Genomic DNA, 26,558 nt, shown 5'->3' with positions numbered 1-26,558 from the left:
GCCCATACTGTTGGTGGTGCTCAGTCAGCGTTCCATGTTCATGAATTCCTGTCTCCCCTAACAGCAGGTGCAAGAGAGGATACCAGGGTAATCACATTGCACTGCCACCGTCTATTTACTTCTCTCTCATAGTGATGTGCAAAGGGTGCTGTGGTTCCAGAAATCCAGGAGACATGGAAGGTCACTGTGGGAAGAGAAGTCTGCATCTTGAAGGATCAGCTGAAGTTTGGCACATGGAAAAGTAAAACGAAGGAATTTTAGGCAGAGGGAAATGTTTGTGCAGCAGTATGAGGATCGACAGGGATGCAAAAGTCTGGGTTTTAACAGAAGGTAGAGGACACTATGAAGAGATGCTGACAGTTTTCAGTGGCCAGCAGCAGCAAACATGATCATTCTTCTTGACTTTCACCCCACCTCTCCCCTTCCCATGTCTGTGGAATCTGGCTTCAGCCCTGAGCTGGGTTCTTCTTTCAGTTTGATAAATGCTTTCACTATTTTGCTTAATTGTCTCCTTCCAGTATTTATTAAACAGAAAGAAGATTAAATCCAATTAAATAAATGAAGCACCTTTTGACCAAGAAAGCATCATCCATTTGTGTTTGTGTTTGAAGCAAGGAATCCAGTGGGAGGGCTTTCACCATAAATGTCTACTCTGTGTTGGGTTGGAGAATGTGCTCTGCCTTTCTTCCAGAAGTCCTATAAATCCAGTTTCCCTTCTGGAATTGCCAAAGTACATGGTAAGGGGAAAATAACTAGCACTGTCTGGGTGTCCCCCAAATGCCAGAGGCTTGGCAAACATTAGCCAGGTAAGCTGTAGAATAATCCTGTGGGACAAGTGTTGCTTTCCTCATCTAATAAGTGAGAATAAGGAAGCTTGGAAAAATAGGGCACATTTCCGATTTTATAAACCCAGTGAATTGTGGTGAATAACAGAGGCCCTCAGGGCTCTTAGACATTTGGAGTGTGCACTAACCTGACCTTCAGCTGCTGGCACCAGCCTCCCTCCACTAGCTCACCTATAGGGAAGGCTCCTTTGCCTCTCTCTCTCTCCCCCGGCAGGAGAACTCCAGTGCTGCCTTCTCTTTTACACAAGCTCCCAGGGCCCCCAGGGGAGTGAGCTCCAGTTACCTACAGTGGTCACTATCTTGATAACTGATTCTTATTTTTCTACTTACACCCTTTCCTTCCCTGCCTCCCCTCCCAACTCTCCTACCAGCATGTCCAGGGATTACCTGCACCAAAATCCTTGTCTCAGGGACTGCCTCTGATATTTGCACAAAGATCTATCTGACTGTGAAACCTACAGCCTTCATGCTGCACCATGCTGTGGAGACCACTCGTGAAGGATTTCACTGGGACAGGAGAACAGTGGGATGGAGGAGCCCACTAGAGAAGTGACAAACAGATTTTACCTCAGGGGTCACCTATGAGTGATCAGTGGGGGCTCCCTGGAAGCTTCCTGGAGGATGAGTTTGAGACTGATAGGAGTAACATCTGGCTGGAGCGTGTGGTGGTGTCTGTGTGCCTGAGGGAGGGAAGAGGAGCAAACGTGATGGTATTTGCTTCCCGGCCCTTGCTGCTCCTTGTGTGCATGTTTGTGCTTCAGGCCCTTTCTGTGAGGAAGCCTACCAAAAGGAGACAGGGGTCCTATACATGGCCACCTTGTGAGCTCTCAGAGTGAGCAGTAGTAAGATGGAACCAGCACAGAGTTGAACAGCAACTCAGAAACTCTGAGGTCCAGTGTTGATAAAAATGCTCATGGGACAAGTCACTTTTACCTATCTTCTCTCTTTGTGTGACTGAAGAGAACAACTGCTGGAATTTTTGCTGACAATTTCATCCCTGCCCACACACCATCAGTCCAGAATCTGAAGATTATAGTTTCTTTCATTGTATAGTGTCTTTCTCTTATTGAGGGATTAATTCTCACACTTTGGCAGGCATTTCTCTTTTAGGGGGCATATGTCTCCCTTCTAAGCTTCTTCTTTTGGTTAGCACACCCCAGTGTCTTTCAGATGATCTAGTTTCCCCCTGCTCTCTGTATATGCTCCAGGAGTGGCTCTGTGCTGTAGTCTGGCCAACTAGGGCATGGCATTTCTCAGTCCCTGTGATTGGTTTGAGGATGTTAGAACAGGATCCAAATTATAGACCTCTGGGTCATTGCTGGCCACCTGTGACTCTGGAGAGGGACAGATCTGCACTGTGGCTCCACCTTGCTCCTCAATGGTTCAATCCAGAGGAAGGAAAGTAAGGAAATTGTGAATAATTGAGTCTGGGAGTCACTATGTGATCCTGTTGGTCAAGCCAGGCCTGAAGCTGATAGTATTCTGAGGATTTTCATTGGAATGAGCCCAAATATTACCTTCTTATTTTAATATGTTTGGGTTAGACCTCCTATCTCTTGCAAACAAAAAAATATCTAATTTATGATAGAAGATTCTGCTGAGAGTAGCTACTATATTATGCTCATGTTGACTTTTATAATCCAGTGGACTTCTTTTTGGTTCAGAAAATAGGGCAAAGGGGCTCCCAAAATTAGAGCCACTCAGCTCACCCTACTACATACCCCTACGCACCGCTGTGCATGACTGGGCTCTTCCCTGCCCCAAACACAGAGAAAACTGACTTAAATGGCTTTTATATCTCAAGCAGTAGACATTTATTATGGCCATAAAATGATTTCCCAGAGACTCCAGCCAGGCATGAGGCTTTTGTGTTCTGAATTTACCAATTTGCTAAAATAATCATCTTCACATTTGCTGTTAATAATCTTGCTTCAGGCGGTTACAACCAAATGGTTGGTCACTTCCAGTAATGGCCAATTTTTCAGAGATTATTGCTAAAATGATTAGGCACATCGTGATTTCCCAGGGCACATGCTTTGGAGCTGCTCCATTAACAAATAAAAAGCCTTCTGGGCCGATTGAGAAAGTGGGGGGATGCTTATCTGAAAAGGTAAATATATGTCATAATATCTATTGTTTTTCCTTAGCTAAATCCTAACTTTATGTTTCTTCCTGCCCATTATTGGCTCATTATTTAGTCACTAGACAGACTGCTTCTTTGCTTGCTCTAACCTCTTCATTGTAGTTGATGGGCCTAGGAAACAATTTACAGTAAACCAGATGAATCAATAAGGAAATATCCATTCTTGAGGTCCTCAGATGAGCCAGGACCTGGCATAGAAATTTTGCACAATATCTCATTTAATTCTCACAGCAAATTACTAGTTTGTACACAGGAGGAGACTAAGGCCCAGAGAGATTAATTCATGTATTGCATATCATCCAGCTAGTAAATGCATGACTACATTTGAATCCAGTGTTCTTCCCACTGTACCAGGAAGCCTATTTTTTTCATTCAGCTCTACTCACCCAGCTCCCCGCTTATGCCAGGGCCAAACATGGCACCTGGCAGCCCATCCCCAAGGTGGAGACAGGTTAGGACACTGGTAAGCAGAGCATGGGGAACCACAGCAACAGCGGTCCTGGTTTGCATGTGGCTGCCTGGTTCACACCCAATGCCAGTGTTTCTGCTGCAAACCTTTGACTTTCAGCCCCAGCTCTTGCAGCTGGAGAAACAAGAAGGGGACTTTAGGGAGAGGATTTGGGGCAAAACTTGACCTGAGAAATACTCTTATCTTCCAACATAAAGGGAAGAAAGTGTCTTCTTATTGTACTTATTGTAGGCATTTTGTAGAAGGAATCCATAGATCCTCAGCTGAGAGAAAAAAAAAAAATCACACCTTGATCCTCTCCTTTGACATCGCTTAAGTACATGCAGGATACAAATGTTAGCACATTAGGGAGAACATGAAAAGGCAGAGGCAGACATTCTTTGGTCTTTACAGACTGAATAAGAATTGGGAAAAGCTGGCCATTTTCTGTAATTAGGACGTTACCTCTGATACCAGGAAATGGCTATTCTAAGATTTTATTGTTTTAAGTAAACTCTACCCCCAATGTGGGGCTTAAACTCATGACCCTGAGGTCAAGGGCCACATGTCCTACCAACTGAGCCAGCCAGGTGCCCCAGGAAATTATCATTCTAAGACAGATCAATGTGAGCACTAGAAAGAGGTCTTTATATGACACAGAAGCTTGCTGATGAAAGAGGAAAAGACCTCATGTGGACAAGAGCAGACACATCTCTAGCCACACCTGGCAAATTGGTCAACCAACAAACAAAGACTTCAATAGCTAATAGCAGGGCTATTCTAGGTATTATATCTTTGCAATGTTTTAATATCTTTAATTTTTAAATTGTTTATTTTTTATAACAAAGCTATTACTTTTTTTCCTTCAAAAAGGAAGTGCAGAGCCTTTCTTAACCTGACAGAGCTTGTTCACCAAAAATAAACATTGTGGGAATCTGGCTGGCTCATTCAGTAGAGCATGTGACTCTTAATCTTAGGGTCATGAGTTCTAAAAACATGTTGGGGGTAGAGATTACAAAAAAAATCAACATTGAATGTCAACCTTCAATAGTATAATGGTAGAGGCATTTAAATGAAAGCCCTCAGGGTATGCATGCTGGACATATTGATACCTATGTTCAATCTTAGTAAAATGTACCACAGTTCATTCTATGAAGTGGACCAGTTGATCAACTCTGGCTGTTTAGAGAGATTATAGTTGCTCATAAATCATTGGTCAGAATTGTTCACATGGTGCTGACCTAACTGGAAGGGGATGAAAAGTAACCTTCAGTGCCTAGGAAGAACTGGATACAGATGAGTTCAAATGTGTCACCACTGGAACAAAGTAGTTGAAAGCCAGTATGTACCTTTCTTTGCTCTCTTCCCCTTCTGAGATGGCCTTGGAAATAATAAATTTCAGATGGCTCAGCTACAAAACGGTGGAGTTTCTGTTAGCCTGGATCCTTGAATGACAGTATGGAGCAGAGCTACTCATTGACATGCATTGGAGATCTTTGTGAAGTTAAACCACTAAAATTCCAAGATTAATTTGTTTCTGTAGTAAAACCTGGCCTCTTTCACTAAGGCAGATAAGCAATCAGAGGTGGAAGCTCAAAGAATCCGCATGTCTCACAAAGGAGGCATAACTGAAACAGATGGACTTTCTGGTATAATCAGTCCCTGTTCCAGTGACCATGTTTGACAGACCAGGAAACAGGTGCCCTCACAGAAAGGGATCCTCACAGACATGATTCCTTTATGAGGTAATAGCTTTTGGCAACTGCAGTAGGATTTAAAGCATGAGAAGAAGAAAAAGTATGTGCCATAATAGTGCTTCTGCTCCAGGATAACAAGGCAAATTATTTATAAGAATGAAGAGACAAAAGCATAAGAATTGAGGAAGCAGGCATAGAGGAAAGAGCTTCAACTGTACTTTGTACTTGTACCTTGGTGATTGGCTGGACATTAAAAGTGTTAGGCCTTGTCTTTTTCTATGAACCCTCAGTCAGAGTCATTCAAATTGGGCTGACATGGTGAATAAGTCTATACTAAGCCAGAAACAAACTGGATGACTAGGAAATATTTTCAAGGAGGGTTTCTCCAAGTGGGATTTTGCAACTGCCTGATGAAGAATTACTTAACAAATCAGAAACTCAAGGGCCAGAGCTGAGAAAGGTTTGCTTGAACAAGCTCAGTGGTAATACTATATCCACTACAGTTTGAAAATAACTAGCCAAAACCCTCCCCTCTGGCTATGATGTCATGCTTTGGCTCCTAGATCTACCATGAGTCTCTTGACTGGATTATTGGAAAGCAGTTTCCATTTCTCCTTTTCTCTTCAGCCATGAGAACTGCTAAATGAAGCTAGGAAAAATGATTATTACTACATGAAAAGACATTCTTCAAGTGGACGTGACTAGCCGCAGATGTGCTGGTTTGGGCCGTATCTCTGTTTTCCTTGTTTATGTAGTCAGATAAACCACATACCTTTCTGAGACCAGGTTCTCACCAATGTTTGGGTGGCTGAATTAGGATGAGTCACTGACTGCAGCTGGTGAAACTGTTTGGGGTTTGCATGCATCAAGGTTCACTACCTCTCCTTCACTGTGAACCTGCTTCCAAATCTTAGGCTGGGATTTGTCATGGGCTCCAACCACAGAGGAAAGCTCACCTTTTCTGTCCTTTATGGAAGGTGGTATCTTTAGTTGTCACCTGATACATCCCAGAGACTCCGAGACAAGGTCTGAATTGATGTCTGGAGCTGGGTTTTGTGTCTGAATTAGGAGCTTCCCTGAGTAGGGTAGAGTTTGCCAAGTGAGTCACTACATTTTGTGTCACGATAGACTTTCAAAACTCAAATAAACCACTTGAGTGGAAAACCACTTTCCAAGAGATGGAAAACCTTTTCAGATTTTGTTCACCTCCTGGCATACAGTAAATAAAACTGACCTAAGTAAGATCACTGCAAACTACAAAGCCTGAACAAATTTTCAGGATTACCATTAAGTCAAGAAACTTTCTCATGAATTCTTATATTTGTTCTTGAAGTGAGATAGGGCAGGGATGATCCCCATTTTACAGATGAGGAAAAGGAGGTATGAAGGAAGCAAATGGTATGCTAAGGGTCAAATCTCTCGTAGTGGGGCAGATTCTGCTGATCTTCAATTCCAAGTACAATAATAGTGCATAATGGAAAAGTGAAGAGACTCAAACTTTGAATCCTGGCTCTGCCACTCCCTGGCTAACTAACTCCAGAGCATTTCCTTAATCTCTCTGGGTCCTCTGCTTCTTCTCTTAGGTAGTGACTATAGTATCTTTCTCATGGGTAATTCAGAAATTAAATAAGGCTATTTTAAAAGGACTCAGTATAGTAGACATTCAGTAAATTTAAGCACCTTTCTTCTTATCGTTCATGCATTCATTTCCATTCATTGCATATGCTCCAGTATCTACTATATCCCAGGAACTGTATTACGTCTAGAGAATGGAGGTATTGACAGAATGCACTTGGCCCTAGCCTCAGGGAACATATTGTTCATCTCCCACCATGTCAAGTCAGGAGCTGGAGAGCCCTGCATGAACATGTTCCTGAACCTTTGTAAGGACACCCTGCTCCCTTCTGCTCACCTTTCCTCCATGTCATGACCACCAGAGATATCCAGGCTGTTCTTCCTCCCCTTACTCTTCACACAGCTATCCCTACTCCTTCTTCATCCTTCTTGTCCATTCTGCTTCTTCAGAGCACTTGTCCCAGGCTTTATAATTACCTATTGATACATCTGTGTATTTGTGTGTCTTCTAACAGAAAGCCATGAATTCCGCACAGCACAGGTCCACACCTGTGACCTCTCACATGATCTAGAACACATTATGATCTCAATAGAAAGAGGAAAACATGAATGGATTATTGAATTAGTGAATATATCCACAAACAGTTCTGCAAATAAATCTATTTATGTATACAAGAAATAATAGTTTAGCATATCCTGGCTGGTTTTTTGACAAAAATAAACTTATGAGCTCATAATTCATTCATTCATTCACTCCTTCATTTAATCAATCAAAATTGTAATAGTTTATAGTCTAAGGAACCATAAATCTGGGTGGTGGATACTATTCACAGTGCTTTTACATCCGTTAACTTGCCAATGACAGATACACTAGACAATTTTGACTATTTCCCCACATTTGAGTACAGAAGCAGATACTTCTAGTAGATACTACCAGGCCTCACAGTGGGCCTTTACAAGCCCTCACTCTAAGCCTTAGAGACAACTGCTATATGTAAAAGTATTTGCTCAGCAGTGTTCTTGTGCCCAGCCTTCCTCCAACCTTAGGCATCCTCTTGACCCAGCAAACTTCCTCAGTCATGAGGACATCAGTGGTATGTGAGTGAGTCTTGATTACCAGAATGTGTAGCATAGTGATGACGTTACTGGGATAGAGACAACTTTTTAAAAGTGGTTCCCACCTCCTTTCCCATTCATCTTTATTTCCAAGCATGCCAGTATGAGAGGAGAGATTTTCTCTTGGCCCCTTTGGAAATTTAGAAAACAAAGTTCTTGGTGTAGGTAGAAGTCCAGATTCTACCTTCAGCATCAGGCTATGACCCCTCTGCTTCCAACCAGAATACAGAGAGAAGCTTTACATATTTCCATTCTCAATTCATGTTCTTTCTCAGTGCCTCAGCACCCAGAACCTTATCTTAAAGATTTCTCTGCTCTGAACATCCCATCCCAACTCCTGTGTGCAGCTTCCTAGCTGACCACAAGTCATCATTTCTCATTCTTTGTGAAACTTCAATTTCCCTGAAACCTCCAAGCTTTTCTCTATCCTATCTACGAACTCAGTATTTTCCCCTTCCTATACAGCAATAATTTGCAACTAGGGTTGATTTTGCCCTTCAGGGGATTTGATAATATTTGGAGATATTTTTGGTTGTCACTAACTGGGGGAAGGCAGGTGGATGTGCTCCTGGCCTCTGATAGGTAGAGGTTAGGGATATCACTGACTATTCTCCAATGCACAGACCTGTGCCCTGCAACAAAGGATTATCTGGCTCCCGAAGTCAGTAGTACTGAAGTTGAGAAACCTTGTTGTAGAATGTTACCAGCATCCTTCCTGGCATTTTGAGGTCTCCTTAAAAATCTGACCATAATTGGCACACTCCCTAGCAAATCTACAAGTCCATTTCTTTTTTTTTTTTTTTAAGATTTTATTTATTCATGAGAGTCACAGAGAGAGGGGGGTGGGGGGCAGGCAGAGACACAGGCAGAGGCAGAAGCAGACTCCACACAGGAAGCCCAATGTGGGACTTCCAGGTCTCTAGGATCACGCCCTGGGCTGAAGGCAGCGCTAAACCGCTGAGCTACCTTGGCTGCCCTACAATTCCATATCTTTTCAGTTCTCAGACGCTAGCTGGCATAGGGGAATCATGATGTGAATGAGAGTTCCTCAAGTTTGCCTCTATGTTTTCTTCTCTAGATGTGACAACACTACCTCAGATGGGGTAGCATGAGAATCCTGTAAGAAAATGAATATATTTTACTAGCCAGTACCATTCCACAAATGGGGTGTGATCAACGGGAGCTGTTCTTGCTGCATTGTTGCTATAGCCATTTTATCATTGTTGTTCTCTCCCCACGATACCTGCATTTGACCCCAGGTCTCTGCACAAGGGTATTTCCACTTCCTTCTTCTTTTCTTTCTGGTCATTGCCTTGGGAACCTTGATTACCCTTTTGATACCTTTTACCAACTCCAAACTTGGGGGGAAAAGTGAATTTAATTTCCTGTAGCTATTTGTTTCCTGTAGCTGTGAATACCTTTGGCTCAGACTCAAGCTTGAATCTGAAAGTTTCTGTTTGCAAATCATGAGTCACTTAGCAAAAGGACAGGGTAAACCTGTGACATTCCAGGACTCTTGATGATGATGGACCATGTCTCGGGCCAGGGACTCTGAGTATGGTGCTGCTCACCCGTCACAGACCTAACCAGTCTCCCAGTACTTGCAGCCCATTAGCACTTGACACATACCACCTTCTACCAGGAGGAAATGAGCAAAATTTTAGGATTCATGTTAAGCTCGCCAAACACATGTTGTGGACACATTAGAACAATTTTTCAAAACTTTTTATTTCACGCAGGTTTACCAGATACATATCACTGGCACCTCAGAGCCTGGTAAACGATATTTTACTGAAGTATTTTATATATTCTGAAAAGTACATAGATCATATGTGCACAGCTGAAAGACTTTTAAGCAAAAGAATATAACCATGTAGCTAATAACCCAGATCAGAAAAAAGACAGTTGTTAGCTCTCTAGAAGCCTCCTTTTGTCTCTATCAGTGACTTCCTCTCCAAAAGTCACCATAGTCCTGATTTCTATAAGGATAGATTAGTGTCACCTGTTTTTGAAATTTGTTTAACTGATATTATATGGGATGCACTTTTTCTTATTTACTTTTTTTTTTTTTTTGCTCAATATTTGAAGTTCAGCTCTGCTGATAGGCATAGCAGAAATTTATTTATTTTCACTATCATCTGTGATTAATTTGAAAGTATATAATATGACATTTTTGTTCTATTCTTGATGGGCACTTGGTTTTTTTTTTGGGTTAACTTTTATGTAACGATCCCATGGACACTCTATTCACTGTCTCTTGGTACATATATATCCCCTTGCGTTTATAAACAGGTGTTTGGCTTGAGGAGACACTGCCACTTTCCCCAAAATGGTTGTATTAGTGGACTCTCCCAAGAGCAGTGCAGGTAAGTTCTAATTGCATGACATCTTTGCAGACTTTGACCATGTCCATTAGATTTTTTTGTTTGTTTTAGCCATTCTGGTTGGCATGTAGTGGTATATCATGGTGGTTTTAGTTTGCCTTTCTCTGATGACTAATGGAATTGAACATCTTTTCACATAAATATTATTCATTTGGTTGTCTTCTTTTGTGAAATGCCTATTCAAGTCTTTTGCTCACTTTTCTTTTGGGTTGTCAGTCTTTTTGATTTGTAGAATTTCATGATATATTCTGGGTAAGAGCTCTTTGATGGTTATAAATCTGTCAATGTAACTACCTCCTATTTCATCTGTCTATATATCTACCTACCTGCCTACCTACCTATCTACTATTATGCCACTCCATGTCTTATCTTTTTACTAAATTAATAGTGCCTTCGGATGAACAGATATTCTTTATTTTAAAGAAAGCCAATTTATGGATTATTTTCTCTAAGGGTATTGATATAGTGTCCAGTTTGCTACTTTCTTAAGATCATGAAGATATGCTTTTTTGTTATATTGTAGAAACTTGACTATTTTTTACATGTAGGTTGACAATCCACCTGGAATTGATACATATGGTGTGAGGTGGGAGTTAAAATTTGACTTTTTTGATTAATTGATTCAGTACCATTTATTAATAAACTATAATTTGCTTCATTATACTGCTATTATTTTATGTAACATAATATTTATATAACAAATCAAATGACCATGTATATATGACTCTGTTTCTAACTCTATTATATTTCATTGATCCATTTTCTTATTATTTTATCAATAACTATGTGGTGTTAATTATTATATGTTTAGGATTAGTCTTGATGTCTTGTAGAGTACATTTTAAAATTTTGTTCTTTTTTTAAGGATTATCCTGGATATTTTGGGTCCTTTACATTTCCATATAAATTACAGAGTCAGCTTGTCAATCTCCACAATCTCTTTGGGATTTTGACTGGGATTGTGTTGAATCTATAAGTCAGTTTGGGGAAAATTAATATCTTATCAACATATTTTTCATCCTTTTACTTTCAATATTTAATGATTCCTCCTATTATAGCTCTCTTTTAAGTAATGTGAAATATTTTTCAAGTTTGATAATCTTTATATTTTAATTTAGGTGCTTGAAAATCCATTCCATTTGTATTTAATTTAATTACTGACATATAATTACATTACAGTATATTTGAGTTTTAATTTGCTTTTTTGCTATTGGGTTTTTATTCTTCTTTCTTATTCATGCTCTCTTTTCTTTCTTCCCTTCTTTGAGTTAATCAAATATTTCTTAATTTCCCATTCCCACAGGCTTGTCAGTTATACATTATTTTTACTTTAGTGATCACATGAGAAATTAAAGCATTAAACGTCATATACTGGTTAGAGTCTAATATAAAAAAGTATATTTATCAATTCTTAGAAAGCATGAAGAAGTTAGGACAGTTTAACTCCATTTATTCTCTCATACATGATGTGTTATTGTTGTCATTTATGTTGACATAAGATATTACTGTAATTTTATAAAGTTAGTATTATTTGAGAGTGATCTGTGTACTTGCCTTTTCCATTGTTTTTTACTCCTGTATGCATTTCTAATCTTCCATCTAGGTTTATATTTCTTCTACCTAAAACACTCCTTGCAGTTGTTCTGGTAGGGGTGAATTTTCTCAGTTTGTGTTTTCTGGAAATGTCTTTATTTTTTACTTCATATTTTAAAGATATTCTTGCTTGGGAAAGGATTCAAGGTTGGCCATTATTGCTTTATTTTAAAAAGTTTTTATTCATTCATTCATTCATTCATTCGTCCCACATCGGGCTACCTCTAGAGGAGGGCTCTACCCCTCTAGAGGTAGCCCGATGTGGGACTCCATCCCAGAACTTGGGGACCATGCCCTGAGCCAAAAGGCAGACCCTCAACTGCTAAGCCACCCAGGTGTCTGTCTTGCTAGTTTTTTTTTAAATGATTTATTATTTCAAGCAGTGGGGAGGGGCAGAAGGAGAGGGAAAGTTTCAAGAAGACTCTGCACTGAATGTGGAACTCAATACAGGGCTCAACCCCATGACCCCAAAATCACAATGTGAGCTGAAACCAAGAATCTTACCCAGGTGCCACTTCTTGCTACTTTTAATAGTGTCATCCTAGTCTTTCCAATTTCATCTTCTCAGTTGAGAAGTCAGCTATGATATTTACTGTTGTTCTGAAGACAATGATTCTTTTGCTCTGCAAGCTTTTAAGAATTTTTTCTTCATCTTTGTGGTACATAAATGAAATTGTTTTCTTAATTTCATTTTTGGATTGCTTATTACTAGCACTTAAGAGTACAACTGATTCTTTATGTTGATTTTGTATCTTGCAATTTTGCTGAATTTGTTTGTTCTAACAGTTTCTTTGTGGCTTCCTTAGGATTTTCTATACATAAGATTATATCATCTACAAATAGAGTCCTGCTTCTTTCTTTCCAATTTGGATGCCTTTTCCTTTTCTTGCCTATTTGTCCTGGTTAGAATTTAAAGTACAATATTGAATAGAAGTGGTGAGCATAGACATCCCTGTGTTGTTCCTGGTCTTAGAGGAGAAGCTTTCAGCCTCTCACTATTAAGTTTTGTTTGTTTTGTTTTAATAGTTTGAAGTCTTCCATCACTATTGGAAAACTCATAGCTTTTGTCTCTTCATCTTTCTGTCTTCCCTTCCCTTTTGGTCTCCAATTACACATATATTAGACCTATTTCCCATGCCTCTTAGTTCTTTTATGCTGTTTATGTAGTTTTTTTATCATTTATACTTTCCACATTTCAGTCCAGATGGTTTTAGCTAACTTCTGGTTTCATCTGGTCACCCTGTTCCTCTGTGTCTAAACTGTTGATAAACTTATTTCCTGAGTTCTTAATTTTAGCACTCATATTTTTCAGTTTGAGCATTTCCATTGTTTTCTTTCTAAAATATATTGTCATCCTGTGAAATTTTCTATCTTGTCATAGTCATCTTAAAAATCTGACAACTTCAGTGTTTATGCCATCTTTATTCTGTTCCTTTTGTTCATTTCTTTGATTCATTTTTTAACCCTATTTCTTTTTGACTCTGATAGTTTTTTATTGAGCACTAGACACAGACCTTGTATATGAAAAATTATACAAAGACTAGATGAGCCTTCAGTTTCTGGTAGGCAATTAGAATTGGACTGAGCTGTTCCAAGCTTGGGATTCAGACTGGGAAGGAGTTGGTCTGTTTGTACTTTGTATTACATAGCAAGTGTGGTTTCCTCAGAATCCCAAAAGAAAGTCTGGAGGTGAGTTAGCTCTGCTCAGCCTCTCTGTTGGAAACTGAACTCCAAATTTCATCTCCCCAGGACCATGAAACACCTTAAGGGTCCATTTATCTCTTTAGCCGACTGCCTGCTATTTCTTGGCTTTTCTAGTTTAAGAATTGGTAAATGCCTCCTGGGGAGTTATAGCTCAGGCCTTTAGGCTTTTTCTCTCTGCTTCTCTTTGTAAGATTTTGTCCCCTCAAGTGCTGGCGACCTAAGAAGGCTTATCTCCACTTTCTCTCTCCCTCACCCCATAAGAATGTCAAAAACTCTCTTCAGCTTCTTTGCTCCTTGGAACCTGTCACAATTTGGCTTCTCACTCTCTCTGCCCAGAATTCTTAAAATAGGTAAATGTCCCAAAGGAAAATGCTGTAGAGAGTGCTATGCTAGCTTTAGTGAGTTTTTCTTCTCTTTGGACGTTGGCTCCTGTTGTTTTGGCTGCCTCGATAGTTCTTTCATGGTATTTAGGTTTTCTAGTCATTCTTGGGGAGAGGTTTGTTTACTGCAGATTAGTCCACTATTGCTGCAAGCAGGGCTATTCTGGACTGTGTACTGTGAAAGTGAGAGGACTAACAGGTAAAATGAGTGATCCTTTCACCACAGAGAGCATTTAGGGAACCTTCCTTTACTTCTACTTCCGAGGAGACCCATCCATCTCCTCGGAAGTAGAGCCATCCTCAGGTCCTTATGTTCTACTTCTTATCAGTCTCTCCACTTCGAGCTTGTTTTCCAAAATAGACCCTCTAGCTTTGGACCACAGTATCAGTGTTACACTGAAAGTATGAGGTAATAGTATGTAGTAAAGTTTTAAAATATATAATCCATATCTATTAGAGATTCATCCTGAAACATCTAGAGATTAGTTGATGAATACCTCTTCATCACCAGGAAATCCTGTTCCCCTTTCTTTCCTTCTTTTTTTTTTATTGTAGCATGTGAAAAGATTGATATTGTGATAATCATTGCTAGTGTGTATAAATTGAACATCATGATGTATGTCTTATACAGTGATACATGTCAGTTATTTCTCAGTAAAACTGGAAAAAAAATGACAAGTACCAAATTCACTTTAATATTATCCAGTAAGGAGTTCCAAAAGGAAGACGAGACTTGCCATGTGTTGATATTTGTTAAAGCTGAATTATGGATATGTGGTTTCATTGTATTATTCTATGTCGGAGTGTTTGCATATCTCTATAATGAAATAACTAGGCATGTAAAGAGAGTCACAACCATGAAAAAATATGTCCACCTCAAAGAAATAAAAATCAGATTTTCTAGGCTAACATATAAAGACCCATCTACCCTTTGCACTCCCAATCATGCATGTTATGAGTTCCTTACAAATGCTTATGTATTTGCTTATGACATTTCTTGCCTAATATCATTTAAAAAACAATTAAAAAAATCAATTGTCTTTACTCTTGTTAAGATAGTAATTTTTTAAAAAAAGATTTTATTTGAGAGAGAGAGAGTGAAAATAAAGCATGAGCAGAGGTGGGGCAGGGAGAGGTTGAGAAAGAAGCAGATTTCCCACTGAGTGCACAGCCGGACATGGGGCTCAATCCCAGGACCCTGAGATCATGACCTGAACTGAAGTCAGGTGTTTAACCAACTAAGCCACCCAGGTGCCCCTAAGATAATGATTTTTAAGAGTTTGAAGGAGAATTTACAAGCTATTAGAGGTACAGCAGAGACACCCAAGAAGTTTTCCAAACTGCCACATTACATAAAGGTACAAAATAAGCATCCTCCCCCAAGCCCTCCACCATATTATAAAACCACTGCCATTAAAATCACCATTAATTTTCACCACTTACCATATTGCAAAGCATCATGCTAAATGCTTCACCTGGATTACTGCAGTCACTCCCCAGGGAATCTGAGATGATTATTATCTGTTATTCCATTGTACAGGTGTAGACAGTGAGGTTCAGAAGGTCTAAGTAGCAGGAAGCAAGGCAATAGCTACTAAGTGGCAACCTCAGGTGGCTGACAGAAGGGCCCCCTACTTAATTAATGAAACAGTGGTTCTCAAACTTGATCCTCTATCAGAATCATCTGGAGGGCTTGTTAAAATACATTGCTGAGCCTCACCCCTCAGGTTTCTGACTCAGTGGGTCTGGAGCAAGGCCCAAGAATTTGCATTTTAATAAATTCCCAGGTGATGCTGATGCTGTGTTTAGGGATCACAGTTGGAGAAATGTTGCACTAGAGTGCATTATTTTAGGGAAGCAGTAACATGATTTGTTCCCCTTAGATTTGGTTCCTTTTAGGTGTTGGAGAGACCCTGCTGTGTAGACTACAGAAAAAAATGACCCCTGGCTTTCTTTTCTTTCACTAGTGGAGTACTCTCCTCTGGTAACTTCCATGGCCAGGAGCCTGGGCCTTCCTGCTGGGCCTGGAATGCATTGAGGGTCTTTCCTGTTGTTTTGCCACAAGTGGACAGCTTCACCTTGCAGCAACAAGTCAGATGGTCTCTGTTAATGAGCCATTTTGATGATAAATTCTTTAGAACCTCTTAAGGCCACAGTGTTGGGTCCCTTAGGCCCTTTCCTAGAGAGGCCTCAAGTACAGTCACAGTAACCTTGTCAATCTTTGCTCCTTTCCTGGCCCCACCTGCCACTCCAGCCTAGTTCTCCACTCTTATTTCCCTCCCCTGAAAGCTCCTGCCATACAAACCTGTTCTTTCTTCCCAGAGCATTTTCTGTAGGGCTCTTACAATTTAGTTAGGGGAATGCTTCATTCTGCAAAGCTGTCTTATAGTCAAGAGGATGAATGAGAATAATAGTGATAGAGAGGTTTAGCCGCTATGGGGCCCTACTGCCTAGCAGGTAATAAGCTGCCTGCCTTCTAATACAGCTATTATACTTTAAGGGGGGGGGGGGGGGATGGTCTCATAGAACTTAACTACTCTGAGCTTCAGTTTCCTCATTTACAAACAAAATAATAGTTGTATATTTCAGAGTTGTTTGGAATATTAAATGACTAATTGCTCACAAAGGTCTTACCAAGTTGTCTGGCACAAAATGAAAGCTAAGTGAGCTACCATGAAGAAGAGTTTCTTCTCAGATCACAAAGGTCAAGAGCTTTGGGGAAAGAATGGAGATATGACATTTGGACTGGAACTTGACGTGACCAGTTTTTGAGATAAGTTGTTTGGATGAGAACAATCTCAGTGGAAAGGATGGGATAAACAAAGACACAAAAACAGTCAAGGGGTACAGGGTGGATCTCTAGCAAAGAGAAGATCTGTTCCTTGCCTATTCTTTGAGCCTCTTCTTTTCTGCCTACACTCACGATGGGCTAGAAATTCAGAGAATGACCTACCTTCCTTTGAATCTTGGTCCTCTCCAGCCCATGAACACATCACACTTGGCTACTCTTATCTGGATTTCTTTATACCATGTTTTGGGGGTGCTTTCCCTGACTCACTGTTATAGTCAACCCTTCTTTTGTGTACCATGCTATAGAAGAACATACTTTTGTTTTAGATCTTATCACATTCTATTATAATTGTGTGTCTGTATGTGTGTGTCCATGGTAGGGGTTTTGTCTCTGTTGAACTGATTTTCTCTATGTTTGCCATGGAGACATATCCATCTTCATATTCTCTGTGCTGGACTCACAGAAAGGATTCAGTGGATGCGGGTTGCATGTATAGATGAACAATGAATGGGTAAACAAATGAAAGGATGAGGGAAAAAAATATTTTCCAACTGAAGAATAGCCTGAGGCATAATGAAAAATGAAAATGTTATAATATAGGGCCTTGTTACTCAAAATGTGGTCCAGGGACCAGCAACATCTGCCTTACCTACAAGCAAGAGTGTTGGAAATGCAGAGTCTAAGGCCTCACCCCAAACCTACTGTATCAGAATCTTCATTTTAACAAGATCCCTGGGTGATTCATGTGCACTTTACAGGTTAAGAAGCCTGGTCTAGTGGTTAAGAGAGAAAACTCTGGAGACAGGATTCAGATTCTTGATCTACGTCTTACCCAGCTGTGTGAGCTTGAGCAAATCACTTTTTCAAATTTGTCAAACGAGCACCATGATAGTGGTGTAGTTTTTTGGAGTAGTGTTGGTGTGTTGGTGGGGTCTGGAGCCCATGACCAAGAAAGAATTCTTTAGATGTCTTTGGTGCAAAAAGGTGATTTTATTAAAAGTACAGGTACAGGATCCATGGACAGAAAGCTGCTGTTGCCTTCTGCCTCCTGCTGCCCCAGGATTGTGGGGAGCAACTGATTACATACCTTGGGGTCCAGGGAAGTAAAGATAAAGGAAGTTCCAAAAGGACTTTCATATGCTAAAGAAGACTCAGGATCCTGGAGGAATGTTATAATCTGCCTATCTCAAGTTATTTGTCAATGGGCTGCAGGATATAAGGATGTTTAATTTTATCTACATTTCCTCTGCCTTTGTTTCCCACATCAGTAGTTATTACCTCAAGGTCTTTTTGTGAGGATTCAATATGTTAACAGATGTGAAGTGCCTTGTACTTACTATATTGGCCTGGCAAATGGTTAAGTGCCCAGAAAGCATTAGCGATTATTAACCATGTCCCCCTGACTGCCTGAGAGGCCAGGAGGAAAAGCAGAGCTCACTGAAGATCTAAACAGACATTGTGTCCTTGTGTTTCCTCCCCACACCGGTACCCGGGTGATGGAAGCTGGCTGGCCAGGGCTGTCCCTTCCTGTGTGGAGCTCCTTTGGAGGGGCGCTGCTGACATGGGGAGCATGGCCTTCCTCTCAGCTGCTGCGCAACCAGCCCGAAGCTTCCTGGAGCTGAGGACTCCAGCCAGTTGTGGAGAACCACCCTTCCCTGGCGCTGAGTCATCCTATCTCTAGTCAGACAGGGATCAAGGCAGGTGGGAAGCTCCACAGGCCTGGCGGAGGTGCCCCAGGCGCGGGTTTAGGTGACTCATACTGTACCATGAGTCATATTTATTACATAAGAGCAGATCAAGAGCATTCAAATGCCACACAAGCCCAAATCTGTCCCCACAGACTGGGGAGGGTGGTGTCAGTGGGAGACTGGCCTGGAGACAAGTCCTGGAATCTCCAGAACAATTTGGCCCCACTCCTCAGAGGCTCCTTCTTTCATATATACCCAAGGACTATGTCATCATCACCATCGCAATCATCATCGATGTGGTTATAATTTGAAACAGACAATTAAGTTACTTTTTAGAACAAGAGCAGAGCTGTAGGTAACTTAAAGTGATAGATTAATTAGCACCCAAAGACTGCAGATATGAAAAAGCAATAACTCCATTTGAAGAGTTGTGTAAAAAAAAAAAAAAAAAAGTGGAGTTAAATTAAAAGGCAACTCAATAAAATGAATACATTTATCTAGCAAAGGAATAAAGCTTTTGTACCAATTGCTTTAACAAAGCTCTTCCCTAAAAATATGAATATTCAGGAACAGTGAAGGTAGAGAACAGCTATCACCTAGGTTCCTACCTAGAAGCTGAAAATCAGAGATTTCTGATGGCATCCTGTCCTTGAGAAGACTTGGGACATTTGACTCTCTACATTTATGCTGAAGACACAGTAGGAAGCCACAATAATATTTATGAAGGGAGAAATTATTATATATAATAAGGGAATGCTGAAAGCACCTATTAATCCAACTTTGCAGTTTGATTTTGTTGATTAATATTAAACCTACTGGTCATCTCGGGTATTGAAAGGCTTTTGCAAAGTCCTCAACACCATGGAAAATGCTACTGATAAAATACTAGGTAAAGCAATAAAGCAGGAAACAAGATTTCTTTTTTAAAACTTCAGGTCGAAGGTATGTTAATAACAACAGAAGCTTGACCCGCTCAGAAATTTTTAAAAAACCAAAATTTGAAAGGCTCAAATGAAACATGGAAAAGTTACTAGTAATTATCAGGATTCAGTGAACATTTTTCCCTCTTAATGTAAATTTTCAAAGCTTTCTGAAATTAACATTGTATTTATAATCCGAATGGGTGTATATATACAAATTAGTGAATATATGTTTGCATAGAACATACAAGAATATATAGTATAAGAGCAGTGTATAATATATATAACAAATATAATATGTGATATAATATGTAGTAAACTGTAAGATTAAACTAGAAAGAAGTCTTTTTACCTGATGCATTATAGTTACTCAAGTCTTGTTCTTCATATATTCTCCTTTATATTTCTGTGCAAATGGTGCCCAGCAGACAAAAATTAGCCAATTTTCAACTTGAGTCCAGGGGACTTTAGAAGAAAGCTGTTTGGGTGCAGATTATGTGCTGTATTAATCCCTGTGGATGAGATATTTCTGTATGGAGAACTCTGGTGGACTTCTCACTGCTGGCTGAGCCAGGGATCAGCTTTTAGTTTGTGTTTAGTTACAAGTCTTTCAGCTTTGTAGTAGATAAATCAGGTGGCAACTGGGTTGGTCCCTCTCATCCTTTCCCTCATCCTTTTAATAAATGTCAATGAGCTGGATTTTTCTGAGCCATAGAATATCTATGTCAGAGGCAGGAGGCAAGTTCACAGGCATCTCCAATGCAGATACAGTAGCGGAACTCCAAATCTACCTGAATGTCAATAGGGCTGTGGTCCTAAGCCCCAAAATGCAAAAGAAAGTCTCTTACCTCCCATGTAATTTCCAGAAATCCATTTGATAAAAAGAAGAAAATGACCTGAACAAGATACCTGTATCCTGGTCCATCACTCTAGGACATGAGCTAGGCAGCAGGGACTTCTGAAGCACGCTCACCACTACTAGAGAGGCATGAAGGTCTGCCCACACCCTGACCCACCAGGCAAACACATGTGTCATCTCAGTCTTACACATTTCATCTTTTCCCCTTTTGTCCCTGACCCAGGGCTTGACAAACCACAGCCCGGAAGGTCCAGCCAGCTACCTGGTTTTTGCTTTGTTTTCTTTTATAGCCTTTGAGCTAAGAGTGACTTTTATTTATTTTAATGCAATGAATTTAAATGCTTATATAAATGTGTACCTGTTATTCTCCAGTCTGCCTTTTGGTCTCCATTTGCCTAAAATATTTACTCTTTGGGTCTTTAAGGAAGCATTTTCTGACTGTTTCTGTCCTCATCACCCCAACCATTATTTCCTGTTGGAAGTACTACAGTTACTTACTGGTACCCTTGTTCCACTGCCTTCTCCCTACATTTGTTTCTACACACAGCTAAGCATGATATCCCCTTGTTTAGTGCCTTCCAACAGCTTGTTACTGCTATTAACTAATACCTGCACTCCCTATCTTGCTCCTAAAGCTTGGAGCCCCTGGCGGCCTGGCCTGTAACCTCCAAACCCCAGTACATACTCACTGGGTTCCAGGTACCCAGCCTTTCTGGTCTTTCTCACATTGAGTTCAACATGGCCCTAGTACATAATCCTCACATAGGTATAGCCCTGGTCTTGGTGACGTCATATTTCCCAGAATGATGTCTGGTACATAATAAGCACTCGATAAATATTTATTGAATAGATGACCTTGAATAATCAAAGCAACCCTGGAAAGCAGGATTTTTTTTCAATCACCTTTTTACGAATGAATAAAAAGTTCAGAAAAGAGGGAAAATCTACTAAGTTGTAGAATTGAGATTGGAATTCAGGACTTTCTGACATCCCACTACATTATGTTCCCTTCAATTCAAACATTATAGCTTTCTTCTGCTCAACTACATAGGGCAAATCACTGCATATGTGAACACATTCTCCTAAAGGAAATACCGTTCTTCCTGTGTGAGAGTCCTCTGCTCTGCTCCTTATCCTGGCTGCTTTGTGTTACTGAACACCTCAAATTGAAGTTTACCTGTAATCCCCTAAAGCCAGTGTCTGGCTTTGGGCTGAAGAGCCTTGTTTTCATGCAAGAACATTCCTATGTAACTACTGCCTAGTGAAGGCCTTAAAATACCGCCTGTCTGTCCTCTCCCCTCCCAACTGGGAGGCATGAGGCCAACCCTTCAGAAAAGAAGTCTGGGCTCCTCCTGCTTTTTTCCTGATGTACAGAAGACTGCTCAAGTTGCACTTAGGTTCTTGGATTATGGTTGACATAGGGATAGGGATGAGATTTGACACATCATTGTGGCCTTGCTGCCCATGTAGATCATGGACCCTTTATTGGGTCTCCATCGTCAGCCATAGTCTTTCCCAGACTCTGGTCATGTTTTTGCTCTCTTCATGATTTTTGCCTTATTCACTGAATAGACTCACTTTTTTTAAACTTATTATTTTGAAATAGTTACAAAAAATTTATAAGAATTCTTATATATATTTCATTTAGATTCTCTGAATGTTATCATTTTACTATATTTACTTTATTATTTTCTTATATAAAATTTCTGAACTATTTATACGTACATAAGTTTGTATGCATGTGTATATATGCATATAGGTATACTTTCTTTTCTGAGCTATTGAGAATACATTGTAGACGTTAGACCTGGGTACGTGTTTCTTAAAACTGAGAGCATGCTCACATAACCACACTGCAAATGTCAAAATTAATAATTTGATATCATTGATGTGATTACTTTATTCAAATTTTACTAATTTCCCTGAAGATGTCCTTTATACCAAAAAAACTATATATATATATATATATATATATATATATATATATATGCACATACACAGATATATACATATATATACATATACATATACATATTCATATATATGTATACATATACATATATTTTCTGTTTTAGGATCAGGATAAAATATTGTATTTACTTGTCATGTCTCTTTAATTTTCAATCTGCAATAACTCCTCGGTCTTTGTTGTCCATGACATTGAAATAGTTAGGAGTCCAGGCCAGTTATTTTAAAGAATGCCCTTCAGTTTGGATTGACTCAATGTATTTTGGGCAGAATATAGTATCAAGAGGCACACAATGCCAGTTGCTAGGATGCCCCTAGTTGCCCCCAAGGAGTGTGTCTGGACAGGAAGAGGAGAGCTGAGTGCTCTAAAGGATGACCTGGGGCCTCTGAGGGGGCAGGCCAGCAGGTGCTGGGTCCACTAACACCAGAACCAGGGATTTTGTATCTCAAATATGAGCTTCAGGGGCAGAAAAACCCATTACTGGTGGTGCTAAATTCACCACCCCATAAGGTGGGATTTACTGGATTTCTCCACTGTAAAATGATCCTTGTTCTCTTTCATTAATAAATACTCTGCGAGAGGTACTTTGTGATTCAGTAAGCATCCTATTTCTCATCACACCTGATCCATTAGTTTAAGCCTGATTGATGAATATTGCCTGAATCAGTTATTACTATGAGGATTGCCAAATGATGATTTCCTAATTTCTTTATTTTTCCTCTGTAAGCTGACATTCTGTTACAAGCAATATTAAGTTCTCCTTTTATACCCACTCTATTATCCATTACAATATATTATTTATATATTTATGTATTTACTTATATAGTATGGACTCACATTTATTCTGATACTCAGATTGTCCCAGATTTGCTAGGGAGAGCCCCTTCAAACTGGCTCCTATGTCCTTTTGATATGTTTCCATATTTCTTGTAGTACATCCTTACTTTCTGACTTGAATTATTCCAAGCTCACATTATTAGACTTTTCCAGATATAGCTCTAAAATCAGCCATTTTTCCAAGAAGCCCCAGATTCTTTTGGAGAATAATGATGTTTGGAAACTAAGATCTGGACAACAGGTAGCTCATTGTTATAGATATGTCATTGCTTTAGGCCCTCTCGGTGAACCGAGCTACAAAACAGAAATATTATATATGTGTATGTGTATGCTCACAGAAACAGACCCATAAGCCTACACATCTGTATCTCATTATCTACCTATCTTAATGTCTATCTATCCTTCTGTATTCAATAAATCAGGAGTTCATATTAATACCTTTAATTCCAATCTAACACACAGGGTTCACGCTGATCTGGCCCCTTTCCACACTTCTTTCTTTCTTCTTTGACCATGAGAAACTGTGATCCCATTATCCACAGTGTATTTACTTATTTCATCAACCTTAGAATGCACAAAGAGTGTTTTCAGAATTGCTAATCCATATTACTGTGAAGAACAAATCTACTAACTAGATGTCAATATTTGCGTACAGCTATTTTTGTCTTTAGTCTGTGGGATGTCATCCGGATACTGTATTTAAGTTATTTGGGTTCATTCTTTATTCTCTTTTCAGTATGATCATGTTATTCACTCAATATAGAGTTAGTTTATCTGTTACTGTTTTTTTTTTTAAGATTTTATTTATTTATTCATGAGAGACACACACACACAGAGGCAGAGACATAGGCAGAGGGAGAAGCAGGCTCCATGCAGGGGGCCCTATGTGAGAGTTGATCCTGGGTCTCCAGGATCACGCCCTGAGCCGAAGGCAAATACTCAACCACTGAGCCACCCAGGCATCCCATCTGTTACTGTTTGTATTCCATTTTAGGATTCTTCCATTATCACTGTTGATTTTTTTTTATGTAAAACATTAACATGCTTACAGGTATCCGAACTCAATAAAGAGATGCCCTCAGAGAAATGCCCCTCTCCATTCCTGATCCCACACCTCCAATCTTTCTACCCTTCCTAAACCTTTTCCACCTATCCCTGCACAGAAGCAAGGTCATTGGATTATGACTTATTCTGTATTTAGGAGGATACATGTATACTTTCTCATGGTCTTTGCCTTCTTACAGAAAAGGTAACATATTATAGATATTCTTTATACTTTGAGTTTTTTCACTTAAGAATAATTCCTGGAAGTTGCTCCCTATCATTTAATAGAACTTTCATCCTCATTATTTTTTACTGTGATATCGTTCTTGACTCTGTATGGATATACTGGACTTGATTCAACCATCTCTTGTGTATGAGCACTTATTTCCAGTATTTTGCAATTGCAAACAATGCTGCAATGAATATAAACTTGTACACATGTATTTTCTTATGGTTGGAGCTATATCTTCAGGGTAAATTCCTAGAAGTGAAATTGCTGGGTCAAAAGCTAAATGCAAATGTTGTTTTGTTAAATATTGTCAAATTACTCTCTATAAGATTTGTACCCATTCATGTTTCCACCAGCAATGTATGAGAGTGCCTAAGGTGGTTCACTTTTTAAAAACTTATAAAGACTTCTTTTAAAATAAATACATTTATCACTGACATGATTGAAAACAATCACTTCCCAGAAAAAGAAGGTGATCTGGAAAATAAATGTAGTGTCAACAAAAGGCAAAGTCATATTATAGCCAGTGACAACTGATTGTATAGGCACTGTACCTGGGGTTCCATGACTGTGTTAAAAAGAGAAATTAGCAAAGCTCAAGGTGACTTTCTTAGTAGCATAAGCAGAAAGTTTGAAGGGGAGTTGAAATGACAAGAACACTGTCTCTGTGATCCAGGGATCTTTAGCACTTGATAAGTGTTCTGTTTAGAATCTGACATGCTCTAGCCCTTCCACATTTGGGATACGCCAGTATGTGGACCTGGGACCAGACTCTTGGTGGGGCCTAGAAGGTCCCTGCCTCTCTGCCTGGGTTACATCATAGCCATCTCTCTTGCATGCTACTCCCAGATCTCATTAGAAGTTTCACATGACCAAAATCTCATTATGGCCCTGACTGCAGCATTGTCCAAGACCTTACCTGGCCCTAGGCTTTTGTGCACCTCATCTTAGCTCATCCTTCCAATCAGCCAGCACCTTGCCAAGATCTCACAAAAATGAAGCGGAGCAAAGCAGGTTACAATCTTGGTGTTGTTCCTGTATCTATTTTTTCCAGGGCCACAACCCCCTTCGCCCCACTGCCGAAATGACTTCCCTCTCCCGGTCCATAATACTCAGCTATAAGCCCAGGGACAAGCATGGTTTTAATGCTTTTGCTTTTTTTTTTTTTCTAAAACTACTCAGGGACTGGTTGGTGACCAGAGGAGACCATATCAAAGCTTGTCACCTGTGACCTAGAGTCCAGCATCTCAAGCTTATTGTGTTGGCCAGAGGAGGAAAAAGACATTTTAAAAGATTTTTTCATGAAAAGATGAAGAAGAGTAGGCATACATTGGTCTCCTTCCAAATCAGCAACAAATAAAGGGTCCTGTTTATTTTTTTTAACCTGGTGCAAACTCTTATTTATCCAGACAACGCATTTGCTTTGCTGCTTTTATTTCCCCCTCGAGGCTTCTCCTCAGGCCACAGAATGAAAAGGGCCGCAAGAAGTAAGCCATCAGTAAGCCAGCCTGCCATTCAGTACCTTTTCTTATACACCAGTTATTTGTAAACTAATCAATAAACTTTTCTTATTTTGTTTGCTTCTTTAGAACTCTTAGCAGCTGCCTGCTGAACCATGAAGAAACTTAAAATAGCGATGATCTCCCTTCCATGCTGCCTCTTTCCCCCCATAGAACCCGCAAGCCAATCTGCGGTGTTTATACTCAAGGCCATATGAAGCTAATCTGTATGGAAATAAAGGATAGAAATATTCAGATTGAGTTTTACTAAGTGAACCTGAGGTTTTTCTGTTCAGCAAAATAGGCCAGGTAAATGCGTTTCTGATACAGAATAAATCACTTGTTTGAAGACCTATATTTCCCTTCTGCCATTTTGCTTAGAAGTGGAGAATTCACAGTCCTCTACGTAGCCTGTAAAAAGCACAGGTCTCTCTTCTCTCCCCACTCCACCCCTCCCCAGTAGGTAGTTTCCTGAGCTGAACTCATCTTTCCATTAGGGTCTGAAAGCCCTACTCTCCCAGCCTAGGGCTTGAGGTGCCCAGGTTCTTTGCAAAGAGCCAAAGAAGAAAGAGGGAAGAAAAAGAGTCAGGGATACATTTACAGAGCACCTTCTATGCCAGATCCCAAGGCTTCACTCAGGGAATCTCTAACGTGAAAAACACAGTCTCTGGCCTTGGGCAATAGAGTAATGCCACACATTTATCGTTGTGAAGGCAAAGATTAAGACATGTACAGAAGTGCCTCGGGAGAACATAGGAAGAGATCCTCACCAGCAAGACATGTATCCAGCCAACCTTTCTGAAGCACTTGATGCTAGAGCAGGGCCTTTCACTCATT

At 39.9% G+C, this 26,558-nt stretch overlaps 1 long non-coding RNA gene across 14 annotated transcripts in view; it reads left to right on the top strand.

The window, feature by feature from the left end:
• Positions 1–26,558, top strand: part of LOC144310200 (uncharacterized) — an 807,232-nt gene that overhangs the window by 387,589 nt on the left and 393,085 nt on the right. For 10 of the 14 annotated variants that reach the window (XR_013375890.1, XR_013375882.1, XR_013375879.1 and 7 more), the window contains one exon: positions 10,117–10,190. The exons of the other annotated variants lie outside the window; for them this stretch is intronic. This is a non-coding gene — a long non-coding RNA (uncharacterized LOC144310200). The remainder of the gene's footprint in view (positions 1–10,116; positions 10,191–26,558) is intronic. 14 annotated transcript variants of the gene reach the window in all.

Source organism: Canis aureus, chromosome 3 (assembly GCF_053574225.1).
Source record: "Canis aureus isolate CA01 chromosome 3, VMU_Caureus_v.1.0, whole genome shotgun sequence".
In the NCBI taxonomy this organism is placed as follows: domain Eukaryota; kingdom Metazoa; phylum Chordata; class Mammalia; order Carnivora; family Canidae; genus Canis; species Canis aureus.
This window is presented reverse-complemented; position numbering and strand designations above follow the sequence as displayed.